At 34.3% G+C, this 15334-nt stretch overlaps 2 protein-coding genes across 16 annotated transcripts in view; one reads left to right on the forward strand and one right to left on the reverse strand.

Moving 5' to 3' along the window:
- Positions 1-15334, forward strand: part of STX19 (syntaxin 19) — a 104197-nt gene that overhangs the window by 83984 nt on the left and 4879 nt on the right. For 2 of the 6 annotated variants that reach the window (XM_054550288.2, XM_054550290.1), the window contains one exon: positions 5767-5894. The exons of 1 other annotated variant lie outside the window; for it this stretch is intronic. The gene's annotated coding sequence lies outside the window, so the exon portion shown is untranslated. 6 annotated transcript variants of the gene reach the window in all.
- Positions 1-15334, reverse strand: part of ARL13B (ADP ribosylation factor like GTPase 13B) — a 72687-nt gene that overhangs the window by 18150 nt on the left and 39203 nt on the right. The gene's annotated exons all lie outside the window — the stretch shown is intronic.

The following is a 15334-nucleotide window of genomic DNA, read 5'->3' on the forward strand; positions in this document are numbered from 1 at the left end:
CTTCTAATATACTTGGCAAAGCACTGGGAATTAAAAAAAAAAATTGTACTTAATTAGAGACAAACTGGACACCAACAAAATGAAAAACCAATATATTCTACAGAAAAACAGGATTTACCACAATATACCACTATTTAATTATATAACATAGATTTAAAAATTTAATAAAATACTGCCTTGTTCAAAGTTTGACAGACTCTTTAGGTAAAAAAAAAAAAAAAATTAAGTACATAGACAAAGAAATCTAACGAACCCCTCCCACCTATCTTTAAAAATTATCAAAACTGTGTCATTCTTGCTTATCTACATACCTTCTTTTTTTTGTATTTCCCAAGTTACCATTAAAGTCTACCTACCTTCTATTTTGCTGCCTGAGTCACATTACTTCACCCAGATATTAAAAAATCATTACCATGATACCACTATCACACCTAACAAAATTAACAGTAAGTCTTCAATATTACTCAATTTACTCAATATTCTCCAGTATCATTTTACAAGTGTTATGTTTAAATTCAGGTCCAATATACGTTACTTATCACTCAACTCTTTTTGAATCTGTATTATACCTGCCCTCCCCGCTACCCCCGCCACGACTCTTTTCCTCCCATGACGTTTGTGATTCTTTAGAATTCCCATGTTTGGGATTTGGCTAATATCTTCCTTAGAAACTTATTTAACATACCTATCCTATATTTCCCGTATCTGGTGGTAAGAAGCTGGATGAGTTTCAGATGAAATCTTTTTGGCAAGCATATTTCGTAGGTGGTGCTTGTATTTACGGAGGCATATAATATCACTTTTATATAATGTCCTATTTTAGTGGTATAAAATTAACTAATGGATTTACATTTAGCCTCATCCATCCAAAATAAAGTTCCTCATTAATCTTTCACTTAATGATTTTAGCAGCCATTGACGACCTTTACTTAATTCTATTATTTTACCAAAGTTTATGAAACAGTAACTTTTCTAGTTCCATATTCCTTCCGCATTTACTAGCAGGATTCTTGCTAAAAATAAGCTTTCACCAACTACTTGGTGCCTCTTAAAATTCACAAAGTCAAGATAAATGTTTGATCCTTTGCCTTTATTTCCTAATTTTCAAAATAATGAATTGATGGCGTAGCAACCTCCGAAGGTGATCAGGTTGATTTAAAAAAAAAATCCTATAAATTTAAGGATTACGAGTGCAGTTTTGTTATGTAAATGTATTGCATAGTGGTGATATATTGCATAGTGGTGAGGTCTGGGCTTTCAGTGTAACCATAGGCTTAATAATGTGCACTGTAGACATTAATTTCTCATCTCTAACTCCCCTTCCACCCTCCCATCTGTCCAAGTCTCCAATGTCTATTAATCCACACCCCATGTCAATGTGTAAACATTATTTAGCTTCCACTTATAAGTGAGAACATGCTAGATTTGACTGTTTCTGAATAATTTCACTTTAAAAAATGACCTCCAGCTCCATCCACGTTGCTGGAAAAAACGTGTTTTAAATAGTTGAATAGCATTCCATTGTATGTACGTATACACAAAACACACACACACACATTTTCTTTCATCATCCATTGAAGGACATTTAGGTTGACTCCCTATCTTTGCTACTGTGAATAATGCTGTGATAAACATCTGAGTTCAGATATCTTTCCTTGTATAATGATTTCTTTTCCTTTGGCTAGGTACCCAGTAGTGAGGTTGCTAGACTGCATGCTAGTTCTTTTTATGGTCTTTAAGAAATCTCCATACTGGCCGGGCATGGTGGCTTACGCCTGTAATCCCAGCACTTTGGGAGGCTGAGGCGGGCGGATCACAAGGTCAGGAGATCGAGACCATCCTGGCTAACACGGCGAAACCCCGTCTCTACTAAAAATACAAAAAACTAGCCGGGCGTGGTGGCAGGTGTCTGTAGTCCCAGCTACTCAGGAGGCTGAGGCAGGAGAATGGCATGAACCCGGGAGGCAGAGCTTGCAGTGAGCCGAGATCGTGCCACTACACTTCAGCCTGGGCAACAGAGCAAGACTCCGTCTCAAAAGAAAAAAAAATCTCCATACTGTTTTCCATAGTGATTGTACTAATTTACATTCCAAGAGTGTATAAATAAGCATTCCTTTTTCTACACAATCTCGCAAACATCTGTTATGTTTTAACTTTTCAGTAAAAGCTAAAAATTCTGACTGGTGTGAGATGGTATTTCATTGTGGTTTTAATCTGCTTTTCTCTGATTAGGCATATTGAGCATTTTTTCATATGCTTATTGGCCATCTGTATGTCTTCTTTTGAAAAATGACTATTCATGTCTTTTGCACATTTTTAATGGGGTTTTTTGTTGTTGTTGTTGTTGATTTCCTTGTAAGTTTTGGTTATTAGTCTCCTATAGGATGAAGAGTTCGCAAATATTTTCCCTCATTCTGCAGGCTGTTTGCTCCATTGATTACTTCTTTTGCGGTGCGGAAGTTTTTGCTTAATAGTTAAGTCCCATTTGTCTATTTCTGGTTTTGTTGCATTTGCTTTTGAGGTCTTAGTCATGAATTCTTTGCCTAGACCAATGTCCAGAAGAGTTTCATCAGTTTTCTTCTAGTATTTTTCAGGTCTCACGTTTCTAATCCACCCTGAGTTAATTTTTGTATATGGTGAGAGAAAGGGTTCCAGTTTCATTCTTCTGCATATGGCAATCGAATTTTCCTAGCATCGCTGTACCCATCATCTGGGTTCTCTATTCTTTTCCACTGATCTATTCATCTATTTCTATACCAGTACCATGCTACTTTGGTCACAATAACCTTGTAGTATAATTTAAGGTCAGATAATATGATGCCTCCAGCTTTGTTCTTTTTGCTTAGGACTGCTTTGGCTATTCGGGCTTTTTGGAATTTTTTCTTATTTTGAGAGGCATCATTATGAACTTATGCATTTAAAAATGTATTTGATGTGTTTCAATTTGTTGCAGTTATTGCTCTTTTTAAGGCTCAAAGGTACCCATTTTGAGGCAGTGGGAGTCCCCTTCAGGTTGGCTCTTGGACCCTTTTGGTACAACTCCAACAGTCTTTGATAGCTTCTTTATGTTCTAATATGAAACAAGGTTCCAGACTTGCAATCATCCATTTCCCTAAGAAGCCTTGATCTTTTCAGTGGAAAATGGCATTTTAAAGATTAAAACCTAGGAGTTATAGATAAACATTTGCTATTGACTTACTACTGCTTCTAGGCCCTTTCAGTGCACAACACTAGGAAATAGTTTTATTCTAGAAAAAAAATCTAATCATGTATTCGTGTCGATTTTTTCATTTCAAATCAACTATCAAGTTTTACTTAGCTTCTTAAATCTTGTTTTTGTTTATTTCTTTGAGACAGGGTCTCACTCTGTTGCCCAGGCTTAAGTTCAGAGGTGTGATGACAGCTCACTACAGCCTCTACCTCCCAGGCTCGAGCCATCCTCCCACCTCAGCCTCTCAAGTAGCTGGGACTACAGGCGCATACCACTATGCCCAGCTAGTGTTCGAACGTTCTTTTTTAAAAAAATTATTTTAGTAGAGATGGGGTTTCACTATGTTCTCCAGGCTGGTCTCAAACTCCTAGGCTCAAACAATCCTCCTGCCTCAGCCTCCTAAAGTACTGGATTACAGGCATGAGCCACTGTGCCCAGCCTTAGATCTTATTTGTATCTCTTTTTACTTATGCTGAAAACTACAGTTTTCTAATGACATTATTTGTTTTATCCAACTATATATAGGAATTTTAACATAATAATATCAATATTATTACTAAATATTAAGACTACTAAGTGCAGGTTAACATATCTTTGTGGTTACATATCTTTGTCTCTACGCTATATCCCACTAGAGATGCAGAGTGAATAATACTGTTTTAAAATTACTTAAAACAATAATTCTCTGTGTGGTTTTGCCATCACCTAAATATATAGCTAGGTTCATTTCTTTCTAGGTGCTTTTGCATTTTAGAGATCGTTTGTGTATTTAAGATTTAATTTCTAAAATATTTATATCGGCCGGACGTGGTGGCTCACACCTGTAATCTCAGCACTTTGGGAGGCCAAGGTGGGTGGATCATTTGTCAGGGGTTCAAGACCAGTTTGGCCAACATGGTGAAACCCTGTCTTTACTAAAAATACAAAAAAAAAAAAAGAACCAGGCGTGGTGGCATGCACCTGTAATCCCAGCTACTCGGGAGGCTGAGGCATGAGAATTGCTTGAACCCAGGAGGCAGAGGTTGCGGTGAGCCAAGATCGCGCCACTGCACTCCAGGCTGGGTGACAGAGTGAGACCCTGTCTCAAAAAATAAAAATAAAAAATTTTTTATATGGTTCTAAATTCAGAACTATAAAAACAAGCTACAATCAGAAGGAACTATTTGCCCTCTCTCTGCCTTTTCCTTCCCTTCTCCTATAGGTAACTATTTTCATTCGTGTTTAGTTCATCCTCCCATTATTTCTTTTTGAAAATATAAACAAGCATATGGAGAAAATGGTATTTTAAGGACCATAATTTGGGCAGTCAATGCTATTGACTGGTTTATGTATTTGTGTATATATGCAATATTTATATCTACCCTTCCTTTCTTCCTAAAAGTTAGCATATTATATATATTCTTCTGCAGCATGCTTGTTTTAACTGAACAGTAAATTTTGAAAGTACCCTGAAACAGTATAATAAAATCTTCACTATTTTCTATAATTGCAAAATGCTCCCCTTTGAATGTTCCATCATTTATTCAGCCAGTTCTACGCTGAAGGACTTTTGTGTTTCCAGTGTTTTGTTTTTACAAAGAGTGCTATAAAAAGTAGGTGTGTAAAGGAGTCATTTCTTATTTTGAGTACAGATTCCAGGAAGTAGAACTATTAAAACAAAGAATAAATATAAATGTGATTGGCCGGGCACGGTGGTTCACATCTGTAATCCCAGAACTTCGGGAGGCTGAGGCAGGTGGATCACCTGAGGTCAGGAGTTCGAGACCAGCCTGGCAAACATGGTGAAACCCCATTTCTACAAAAAAATTAGCTGGGCGTGGTGGCAGGCAACTGTAATCCCAGCTACTCAGGGGGGCTCAGGCAGCAGAATTGCTTGAACCCGGGAGGCGGAGGTTGCAGTGAGCCAAGATGGTGCCACTGCACTCCGGCCTGGGCTATAAGAGCAAGACTCCTTCTCAAAAAAAAAAAAAATATATATATATATATATATGATTTTGATAGATACAGCAATTTCCTTCTTCTTGCCCTCAAATAGTAACAAGTCAGGTAGAAAAAACGGGTCTGAAATTTGGTAGTACAAGAGAAATTTTCATTTTTAATTCTTCCTATAAACATTTCCCTCTGGTATAAATTAATTTTGAGTTGTTGTATTGAAAAAATAAATGATTTAACATATATTGCTGGATAACTTTAGTTCTATATAAAATTTATTTTAAAATAAAAACAGCAGGCATAATAAAAAGTAAAAAAAATTAAAAGTAACATGGGATGAATGGTTTACAGACATGAGCTCTTTCCTGGATGTTCTCCTTCTGAAATTCTACAATTTTGTGAGCTAAGCTCTTATGGGATTTCCTAAAATAGGACAGATTTCAACCATTTTAAAGTAAATGGAACAAAAAAAGCTTTTATACCAGGCTTCTTTTCATTCCTATTTAATTCTATATTTTTAGTAAGTTTTGATATCTATAGAAAAGTAAGTAAACTTTGTTTAAATACAAACCTATTTTCTTGGAATAATATATTACATATACAATGTAGGACTAAATTTGCAGATCCAGTGCCAAATACTCTACGGAGGCAGTTTAACGAGGACTTCCTGTTACCGACTAGCTCCAATGAAAATGATCTTCCTTTAAAGAATAGGCGTCTAACAGGCAGAACTGGATTCTCCAGGTGTGAGGTAAGCAATCTATTTTCACTTGCTATTAACAGCAAAAGTACAACTTTATCTCTTATTTGACTTCATTATTTGGCTTTCAAATTAACAACATGAAAACTATACAGAAATTAGCCTGTGCCCTATAAGACAGAGATTTAGATAATTTGTTCAAAACATTACATGAGATGATATTCAGATATTCTCTCAAAGGCAGGACTCCAACACCGCAGGTGGAAAACCAACAAAAGGAAGAAGACAGAAAGGTAAATAAATGACTCTTTTCTGTACTTTTTAATATGAGGTATCCATCGACTGAAATCTGGTTATACTGTTACATTTAAAAATCACTCAACAAATAATGAGGGTTACTTGTTTTGCTCCGATTTGGACAGGGGTACCAGTAGCTGATTTGTTCACATATATTACTGACATGCTGACTGGGATCTGGGTATAAAGCTCTTGAAAATAGACTACGATAATAAAAATCAACTTTAGAGGAAAGAAAAAATTTTTAAGTCTTTTAAAAAGTAAGCTCTCATTTAAAAAATACTAGAAAGTCAGATGTAAAAACAAATCTAAAATTATTTCTTTTATAGACAGACTATGAATGTGCTTACTTTAGAGAACATTTTTATATTTAACTCTGAAAAGCAGCTTATACCCAAATTTGACACATACGTATAACCTTAAAAATCTGAAATAATTTGCTATAATGGTCTTAATTGCTTCATTGTTGTTTACTAGAATCTTCTAAAATTTAAAAAATAAGAAAATAATCTTGTGAAAGGGCTACCTTAAAATATCGAAGTACTCACTAACCTTTATAATATTTCAACTAGTACATTAAGAATACTTGTTATACCATTTAACATAAGTGTTACCATTTAATTGATAGTTTGAAAAATTTAAATCAGCATCATTTAAATACAACATATGTAGATAGGTTAGATACTTTCAAAGTTATAATTGTTACTATGTTAGAATTTAATAAATATTCCATTTCAAATCAAAATAATAATGACTTTTATATGTATTTTAAAGGTGGACTTGAGAATTGGCCACGTAATACCTAGAACACATTATCTTCATAGCTATGCAGTTTTAAATGTAATATAAAAATCATTTTATGTATGTACAGCTTACTTGAATCAGATAAAAGTTCAAAAATTATACATCATATTTAAACAAAAATGATCTTAATGTTGTTAAGCAAGTTAATTCAATAACTTATTTACACTAAATAAAAAGTAGAAAAAAGCATTGAAAGTTTACATTGCAAAAAAAAGTCAGATACTTCAAAATTAGACAATATATGCAATTTGTAATTTTTTTTAGTTTTTAGAAACTGCTATTTGGCCCTCACTTTAGTAGCCAAAGAGGTTAATATTACAATAAGATCCTCTGCTTTCACTTGCACTAGAAAAATGTGGCAAGTTGACTTCATATACAAAAGCAACAGAATATTCTGTTTTCTCTTGGGTAAAAATTGGTCATATTTCTTGAAATGTTTTATTTAATCATTACAGTAACTATCAAAAGAAATGGCCTACTTTAAAAAAAATCTATAAATACACTAAGTGTCTATCCCAGGGCATATTTCTTAAAGTACAAGGTAATTTTTACTCATGTTTCTGTTTCTAGGGATTTTCAGTGTCTGTAATAGGGCAGAGAACCTTTTATTTGAGTCGCACCAGTTTACTTTTCTATTTCCCAGAACAAGTTGTCCAAGTTGATTATCATACATACGAGTTAGTGTTCTTTCTTTTTTAAATATCATGTTTAAGCTCACAGATACAGTTCTTGCTAGTAAAATTCAAAACTGTATAGCAATACTGTAATTTAAACATAATAAAAGATGATTCATATTTGTATATAACTCTTCCAACATGTTAATACTGTAAACATAAGCAACCATGACTTTCAGTCAAAATGCACAGATACAGAAGTTACTCCCTCTTTCTCTAAACATACAGAATTTAATCATAAGTTTAAAAAAGACAAATTTTAAAACAACATCACTAAATTTTAGGTAAAAAAGCGAAGTTTTCTCCTGGCTCACACGGTGAAACCCCATCTCTACTAAAAATATAAAAAGTTGGTCAGGCGTGGTGGCGGGTGCCTGTAGTCCCAGCTACTCTGGAGGCTGAGGCAGGAGAATGGTGTGAACCCGGAAGGCGGAGCTTGCAGTGAGCCGAGATGGTGCCACTGCACTCCAGCCTGGGCGACAGAGCGAGACTCCGTCTCAAAAAAAAAAAAAAAAAAAAAGAGAAGTTTTCAGGTGCCAGAAATGATGAGGAAACATACTTAAAGCCAAAGCGAAGAGTAGTAATTAAAGCTAATCCCACTGGGCAAATACTTTACCTTAAAGCTGAGGTTTAGAGTTTGTTGCATTACAGGGAACTAAAACTGAGTTTCCTAGATGAAGCAGTTAACTAGGAATAATACAACATAATCTGTATACAAAGACAGGAATAACTCTGTTGACTTGCCCAGGATTATAGCAGGAAGTGAGATATCCACTTAGGCTATAAAAATCACTAGAGAAAAATAAGGCCTACATTATACTACCTGTGCTACAATGGGTGAACTCCATTGAGTGTTGGTAGTGATAATAAAAAAAATAGCCTCAACGTATCCATAATTTATCAGGACACTCAGAGCATTCTTGTATAACTCCCCAATGAAGCTAGGCTACTGACGCATTTCACTAAATACACTTGCCCACCTTTAACAGAGTGGTCACCAGTCAGTGGCCACAGTAAACATAGGAATTTACTCCTAAGAAACTAGAAATAACCTAATAATGTAAAGGATCTTTCACATAAATATTCTCTAAATGTTCAAAAGAAATACAGGCATAGGATCCATAAACCAAGACAAACACAGTATAACCTTTATAGCTCACTTTAAACATCATTTACATAATATGCATTGCCATGATGTATAACACTGAAAGGAAACCTGATTCTATTTCCATGTTTTGCCTTTAATATCAATAATGTATACAGATATTTAAAAAAATATTGTTTTTTGCTTGTAAATTCACTAAGATTAATAAATAAAAAGGACATATTAATATATTTTAAAGGGCTCCTTAAAGTATCTTTTATTCAAATATAAAAGTGTGGTGCTTGTTCAGGGAATGATATTACATGGATAAAAATCCAGGAAAAAAACAACCTTTATAGAGGTCAGACTCAAATATCCTGCTTTCCAAAATCAGTGGCAGTAAAATGCACCTTCTCAAAGGGACTTCACAGGAAAATTCACCTTCCCAGAGGCCTGTGTACACTGTGCTCCAATAGCAATTTGAAATAGTCTGTTTCTTAAAAATTTTTAAACTATGATGCTTTAGAAAAAGGCTTTTGATTACTTTATTTCTAATTTTTTAAAAAAAGAGGCTGGGTGCACTGGCTCATGCCTATAATCCCAGCACTTTGGGAGGCTGAGGTGGGAAGATTGCTTGAGCCCAGGAGTTAGAGATCAGCCTGAGCAACAGAGCGAGACCTCATCTTTACAAAAAATTAAAAAAAAACAGCCAAGCACAGTGGCATGCAACTGTAGTCCCAGCTACTCAGGAGGCTGAGGGAGAAGGATCGCTTGAGCCTGGGAGGTAGAGGCTGCAGTGAGCCACAATTGAGCCACTATACTCTAGCCTGGGTGATAGAGTGAGATCCTATCTCAAAAATAAAACAAAACAACACACCCAAAAAAGGAGAAAGATCTTTCCAGTCATAAAAACGTTAGAGGGAGTTGTTTCAGGATTTGTTCCAAACCATGCAACCAAAGAGAGAGTTCAAAATGTTGTAGTTCTTGAGGAATATGAAAATTAAAGATTGTTAAAAGCTACTGAACCATTGTATAAATATAGGACTTAATTTTTATGGATAGAAAATCAAAATCTGTTTTGTTTGATGCCACTTTCTCTTTCTCTCTCCTCTGAGCTTCTAACACTGTTACTCTTTCTTTTTCCCTATATTTACATGGGTGCAAGTCAGTTTAAAAAAAAATAATGTGGCAACTAGCACTTCAGCTATATATGCTGTATTTTTAAGAATTCATAGTCAAGGTAGAAGGATCCCTTGAGGCTAGGAGTTCAAGACTAGCCTGGACAACAAGCGAGATCCTTTCTCTATTAATTGATTAACTAATTAATTTTTAAAAAAAGAATTCATAGTGACAAGCTAGTACAAGAGAAGAAACAGAAATTTGGTTAGAAGACTATGACTTGAAGCAGAAGAAAATATAAGAATCCCAATCTCCATATAGTACCAAATATAAAATTCAATATTTCTTAGACTTTCTGTAATCATCAGTCTGTGAGATCCAAATTATTTTTCTTCTTTTATAGTGTAAAGTGATCAGTTTGGTCTGATTATATTAAAGACCCTAATAAAGCTTCAAACAACATTTTAGATCCTATACGCTATATTATCTCCTGCTAAATTTTTTCTTTTAAATAGCTATAGAATGTATATTACTAACATAATACAGTATTTGATATAGATAAACATTATTTGTGTACATTTCACTAGGATAACCAATTTCTACTCAATAGACAATAGGGGAAAAAGAACAGATTTGCAATCAAGTAGACATGTCTAAACGTAGGATCTGCCACCTTTTAGTTGTGTGGCCTTAGGCAAGTCACTTTAAAATTCCCCTTATTTGGACGTTGCTTTTCTTGGACTGGATTGTTTCTTTAATTTTCTTAATGTCTGAAAGGCCATGAAAATAATACAAAGAAAATGGAGAAAATAGAGTTCTTAAAGAAATTATTAAAAAAAAAAAAAAAGCAAGCCCCTAAATACATGAGTTTCTAGGTTGAAAAGACCAACTAAATGTTTACCAAATACATGCATCAAGACCTACCCCAGATCACATTATTGTGAAATTTCAGAACACCAGGAATATGAAAAAAAGGTCAAGAATTTCATGAAAGGAAATATAAAAACAGATCTACAAAATATGAGAAAACAGAGGACAGAATATTCAGAGGTAACAAAACTAGAAGACATAGTAATAAAACTTTCAAAATTTTGAGGGAATATAATTTCCAACTGAAAATTATATCCACAGAAAATATAGTATTCAAGTATAGGACAGAATAAAAATATTTTCAGTAATGCAAATTATCATTGCATTTATGTTTTGGAAAGGAGCTATGGTACACTCCCAAATCAAGGAGATAAACCAAGAAAGGTGAGGAATTGGAAATCAAAAAGAGAGAATATAAAAGAGGAAAAAAAAAATTCTAACACAATCAGGTTACATTAGAGGTTCCAGGAAAGGAGCCTCAAAAGATGAATAAAATGAAATAAAAATATATATATTCTATATTTAAACATATCAAGAGGATATTTTCAATTCACTTCAGTTTCAGAATGAATTAGTGATGCATATGTACAAAATTAAGCAGGTGAAAAACTTTGGTAATTAATATTTTCTTAAGATTAAATGTTATAGGTTTCTTGAGCTATGTGGTAGTTACATGGATGTATTTACTTTGTGAAAAATCACCATAATATACATTTATGTTCTGGAGGACTTTCTGTATATGTATAAATATGTCAATAAGAAGTTTTCTTAAATATATTCATTTTCTATCTCTATCCATCGAAAAAACGTAGAAATAATTTAAAAAATTATTTGAGAAAGGAAATATAGCTACAGTACCGTAGGTGACTCACATATAAATAATATTTGGGTAGTCACAATAATGTAAACACAAAATATTGATTAACCAAAATTTGTGATGTAACTGTATTAAAAGGGAAAGCTGAGGGAAGAATGGGGGTATGAGAGAAGATTAAATCCACATCTTCCATAGAAGAAATTCAATAAAATAACTAAAACCAAAAAAGCAGCCGGGTGTGATGGCTCACACCTGTAATCCCAGCACTTTGGGAGGCTGAGGCGGGTGGATCACTTGAGGTCAGGAGTTCAAGACCAGCCTGGCCAACATGGTGAAACCCCATCTCTATTAAAAATACAAAAATTAGCTGGGCGTGGTGGCAGGTGCCTGTAATTCCAGCTACTCAGGAGGCTGAGGCAAGGAAATCACTTGAACCGGGGAGGAGGAGGTTGCAGTGAACTGAGATCACATCATTGCACTCCAGCCTGGGTGACAACAGCGAAACTCTGTCTCAAAAAAAATAAAATAAAATAAAACTGAAGAAGCAAAAATACCTACACATGCAAATTACCTAGAAATAGGAGTTTAGAAGCAACATATAGCTAAGGAGCTGAAAATGACTGCCTTTATGACTGCCTTTAAGGAATGGAGAATTGGAAAGGGGATGTGGTACGGCAGCTAAGGGTCAGATATATACCTTTAGAAGCCTTGACATGACTTGACTTACTAACCTGTGTACATGCATTATTAATTTGAGGGAAAAAATAACATTTTTAAAAAGCTTATTTAAAAAGTTCATGGCTATATTAAATGCGACACGATATCTTCAACACTTTGGGGAATAATTTATTTTCAGCATCAATATAGTAATACTAGAAAGAGCTTATAGATTAGGAAGTCATAAATACCACTAAACCAAAAAATGAACACTAGGAAGCTATACAAGATAAATTACTAAGCCAACTTACTTTAACATCAAATTTTCTCTATACTGAAAAGAAGACTAGTTCTTATCAGATGTATATAATAAAACATGGGTGATAATTCTGCTTTCACAAAGTTGCCACATGGTAAAAAGTTTCCACAATTACTTCCCAATAGTTTTATGTGTCTTTAAGTATCTATACTTGGATAAGCATCAAATATTTTATACAATATCTGGCCAGGCATGGTGGTTTGTACCTGTAATCCCAGCACTTTGGGAGGCTGAGGTGGGCAGATCACTTGAGGTCAGGAGTTCAAGACCAGCCTGGCCAACATGGTGAAACCTTGTCTCTACCAGAAATACAAAAATTAGCTGGGCATGGTGATGGGCACCTGTAATCTCAGGAACTCGGGAGGCTGACACAGGAGAATCGCTTTGAACCCAGGAGGTGAAGATTGCAGTGAGCTGAGATCATGACACTGCACTCCAGCCTGGGTAACAGAGCGAGACCCTGTCTCAAAATATATATTTTTTATATATATATATAAAATATATATTATATAGATATTTATATATCTATATAATATATTATATATATTTATATATTATATATATTTTATATATAAATATAATATATATAAAATACATATATTTATATATTATATATTATATTTATATATTATATATTTTATATATATTATATATTATATTTATATATTATATATTTTATATATATTATATATTATATATATTATATATTCTATATTCTATATTCTATATTCTATATTCTATATTCTATATATTCTATATTCTATATTATATATATTATATATTATATATATATTATATATTGGGATATATATTATATATATATTATATATTGGGATTCTTATATTTTTTTCTGCTTCAAGTCATATACAGAAACCAAATTTCTGTTTCCTTCTTTTGTACTAGCTTGTCACTATGAATATATATATATATAATATATATAATATAATATTAAACACAAAAGACAAAAACAACTTTTTAACACCTAAAATTGGCAATTCTTTCTATAGTATCTTCTAATATTCCTCCTGACTAATCTTCCTTTCATAATTGTTCCAGGTTTAGTATCATTCATAGCTCATTTTTTTCCTTAGATCTTATAAAAACACTAGCTTTGGTTAGCTCTACTCTGAAGGTACAGAAACTGTTCCTTGCCAGTAAAGTAGAATATAGACAATAAAAATATGCAGAGGAAGAGGGGTATGGAATCTCTTTTCAGCTTAGAAGTTCCCTATTTACATAAATTGCACTGACTGAACTTTTTTACCTTTACTATAGCAAATCAGTGGCAAAAACAAAAGATTACCGGCTATTTGAATTAAATATTTAAAATAGGTGAAATAAATATTAGAATGCTCTCAGTGCATTTCAGCAACAAAAACTTGCTCTTAAATGTTTCCCACCGGTACTTAAAATGCTCAGCAATATAGTCATGTGGCACTAAAGTAATATAGCAAATGTTTCCGAATCAACTTTTAATATCTATAAAACACCTTTTCCTCACAAAAACAGATTTCAAGGTCTTATCCCTTGTATCTGGCTCTTTTCCCAACCGCTTAACTGACCTAATTGCCTCTTTTCAGAACTCACCCTAAATGATCTCTCTAACACCACTGAAAAACCTTCATAGCATAGTAAAGCTATGCTATACCATAGTGAAGTTACTATGCTCTAGTATGCTATACTATAGTATAAAGAGTTGAGTCCTTCAAACTATACTGCCAGAATCTGAATCTCAACTCTACCACTAGCTGACAACATGGTTCAATTACTAAAGCTGAGATCGTAATTTCATTATCTATAGAATGAGATCATGACAATACTTGTTCTTATAAGAACATACAACACACTTAGTGCCTGGCACATATTAAGAGCTCAAGTAAATCTAAGATATCAAGATCTCAACATAAGAACTCAAGTAAATATAAGACTCATCAAGGTGTTGGGAAAGAATAAAGACCCTCTACTTTCTCCTCCAAATATTAACTCTATGAGGTACCAGAATGAATAAAAACCCTTGATCTCATGGAGTTAATATTGGGAGGAGAAAGTAGACAATTAAGTTCATATAAATAAGTAAAATACATGGTATGTTACATAGTGAAAAATGCTAAGAAAAATAAAGCTGGGAAGGGTTAGAGAGTTGAAAGAAGGTATAGTCCAAGATAGGGTGACAAAGAACATCCTAACTCAGAGAGTGACATTTCAGTAAGGACTGCGCTGGGGAAATACGTCACATACTACATGGGAAAGAACACTTCAAATAGAAGAGAAGGCAAGCACCAAGGCCCTAAAGCCAGATAGTGCCGGATTTGTGTGAGAACAGCAAGGACAGTGAGACTGAAGCAGAGAAAGGGAGAGTTGTAGGAGGTGAGGTCGGAGGGGTAACAGAAGGGGTGAAGTCACTGTGGAGCTTCGTAGGCTCTAGTTTTTCCTCTAAGAGATAATGCCAAAGGAGGATTTTAGGCACAGGAATGACATGGTCTGACCTACATTTTAACTCCGAATTCTGTGTTAAGAAAAGACCAGAGGTTTTGTGGTGGGGGCAGGATGGGGGGTAGTTGGTGCAAAAAGGAAACAAGGAGAACACTTAGGAGACTATCGTTAACAATCAAGATGAAAAATAACAGGGACTTGGCTGGGCGCGGTGGCTCATGCCTGTAATCCCAGCACTTTGGGATCATGAGGTCAAGAGTTCAAGACCAATCTGACCAATATGGTGAAACCCTATCTCTACTAAAAATACAAAAATTAGCCAGGCATGGTGGCATGTGCCTGTAGTCCCAGCTACTCGGGACGCTGAGGCAGAAGAATCGATTGAACCTGGGAGATGGAGGTTGCAGTGAGCCAAGA

Source organism: Pongo abelii, chromosome 2, assembly GCF_028885655.2.
Source record: "Pongo abelii isolate AG06213 chromosome 2, NHGRI_mPonAbe1-v2.0_pri, whole genome shotgun sequence".
NCBI lineage: Eukaryota > Metazoa > Chordata > Mammalia > Primates > Hominidae > Pongo > Pongo abelii.